We start from the raw sequence: 2,720 nt of genomic DNA on the forward strand, positions 1-2,720 counted from the left end.
CAAAAGAAGAGGGGGGTGGCTTGTCATTTTTCTGTCGTCGTCTGTTCAGTGGAAAGGTAAGGTGATCGGTCAGCAAGTGCCCAAAGAGAACAAACGTTCCAAGATCAGCTGGAGTCGGCGTAAGGATAGCTTTACTTAAAACAACATCAACTAGGACAGCTGTTGCCCCCCAGGACACCCCCGGACACAGGCCCTTGTGTTCTTTGTAGGGTTTGTCAAGTAGGGTGTTTGTCAAGTGGGCTGAGGGGTGGAATGTAGCGTTATGCGGGATATAGACTTGCCCTATTCTCCCCTCTTTTGGATAAGGGGGTGGCTCTCGCGGGAACAGGTGGAATTTTCATGAATAAGGAGAGGATGCCTCTTGGAAAAGCAAACGTCACTGACCAAAGGTCGTGACACAGATTGTTCCCGTTACTCAAAGGAGGCTGCGGGGTGGCATTCTAGACAGAGGCAAGAACAAGGGCAAAAGCCTGGAGGTGGAAACAAACTTGGCAATGCCCAAGGAACAGCCAGGAGGCCATCAATCAATTAATGACTGATGGAAGGGGGAGGGCAGTTGGGAGATGAGCTTGGAGTCGTTTTCAACTCGGGCTTTCGGTAATTTTTTAGTGTATTTATTCTGAAAGAGGCAGTGAGAGCAGGAGCTGGGGCAGGGGAAGAGAGAGAGAGAGAGAGAGAGAGAGAGAGAATCCCAAGCAGTCTCCACGCAGGGTCAGTGCAGAGCCCAACATGGGGCTGGAACCCATGAAAACGTGAGGTCATCTCCTGCACCGAAATTGAGAGTTGGATGCTTAACAGACTGAGCCACCCAGGCACCCCTCAACTCAGACTCATGAAACAGATGGATGTCTGGGTCTCCACCGAGGGCACTTCAACCCGAATTTGCTAGGCTGATGTGTGAGCGTTTTTGTTTTCTTTGTAAGCCCCTTCAGGTGATCCTAAGGCATGTAGGCAGGGTTGAAAATCGGTAGATGACCGTGTTGAGGAACGAGTTTGGATTGTATTCCAAGTACGCTAACTTCCCATGTGGAGAATGCGCCGGGAATAGAAACAGGCAGAACAGCTAGGAGGTGGGATGAACTAGCGTGAAAGGAGCCGAGTTTGTCAGGAAGGTGGGCTGGGACCTGGCAGGTTTCGCTGGCGGTAGGAAGGGTGGGGTTGGCAGAGAAGAAAAGGGAGACGGGCGCCTGGGTGGCTCAGTCAGTTAAGCGTCTGACTTCAGCTCAGGTCACAATCTCCCAGTGTGTGGAGCCTGCTTTGGATTCTGTGTCTCCCTCTCTCTCTTCGCCCCTCCCCCACTCGCTCTCTCTCTCTCTCTCTCTCTCTCAAAAATAAATAAACATTAAAAAAAATTAAAGGGCTCTGACCCTCCCCCGCTCATGCTCTGTCTCTCTCTGTCTCAAAAATAAATAAAAAACATTAAAAAAAAATTTTTTTTAAAAAAAAGGGGCGCCTGGGTGGCGCAGTCGGTTAGGCGTCCGACTTCAGCCAGGTCACGATCTCGCGGTCCGTGAGTTCGAGCCCCGCATCGGGCTCTGGGCTGATGGCTCGGAGCCTGGAGCCTGCTTCCGATTCTGTGTCTCCCTCTCTCTCTGACCCTCCCCCGTTCATGCTCTGTCTCTCTCTGTCTCAAAAATAAATAAAAAACATTAAAAAAAAAAAATTAAAAAAAAAAAATTAAAGGGAGAGAAACTAGAAATTAAAAAAAAAAGGCCTTATACATCATTCGATCATTTTATTTATTTTTCAAAATGTTTAATTTTGAGAGAGAGAGCAGGGGAGGGGCAGAGAGCAAGAGAGAGACAGAGGATCCAAAGCAGGTTCGGCACTGACAGCCAAGAGCCTGACACGGGGCTCGAACTCACAAACCATGAGATCATGACCTGAGCCAATGTCGGTCGGCCACTCACCCGACTGAGCCACCCAGGTGCCCCCGAAATAAGAACACTGATTTAAAAAAAACAATTTTTTTAACTACATGAAGCACAAAAAAGGAAATTTATTCACATGCTTGGCCTTGAGCAAAAGAGCAAATAACCAACAGAGGCAGAAAAAGCATTTGATGAAAGTCAACACCTGCTCGGGAGACCAAAAAACCAAACCCTTCCTTAATCTGATAAAGAAAGAACCTTTTTTCCCCCTAGACTCCATGGTAGCAGAAAACACTGAGTTCATGTTCGTTCTGTGCATCTATAGATGCACAGAAAATAAATGTGTGCGCTGTGGAAAGGGATCAGTACACCACTGTAGCATGGCGTTCACGAAGACAGATGTTAAAAGTGGGCTCTCCCATCACGACCCTTGTGACTTCCGGTGGACCAGGTAACCTCCGGTGGACCAGGTAACCAGATTTGAGCGGCGAAACAAAGACAACTTCTAAGGGACAGCAACGTTCAGTTGCTCCTAGGTTGGTGGAGACTGAACCAGAAGGAAAGGCTTAGAGGGGCAGCATTTGAGAGAAGAGGAGGAGGGGAGAGGCAAGTGATGTTCAGGGGCAGCAGAGGGGATCTGAGGCCCCAGCGGCCAGGCCCTGGGGGCCAGAGCAGAGGAAGAAATGACGGGGGTGGCTGGGAACAGAACGAGGGTGGCTGCTGGCTGGGGACGTCGGTGCAGTGCCTGCCTGGCCCCCATCCCCTCCCTCTAGGGGAAACGCCCCCCACAGCAGTCTCTACCTGGGAAAGTCTAAACTCGTCCCTATAAAAAAGCTTCCATATAAATGC

The sequence above is a fragment of the Leopardus geoffroyi genome, chromosome E1, assembly GCF_018350155.1.
Source record: "Leopardus geoffroyi isolate Oge1 chromosome E1, O.geoffroyi_Oge1_pat1.0, whole genome shotgun sequence".
NCBI classification, from domain to species: Eukaryota; Metazoa; Chordata; class Mammalia; order Carnivora; family Felidae; genus Leopardus; species Leopardus geoffroyi.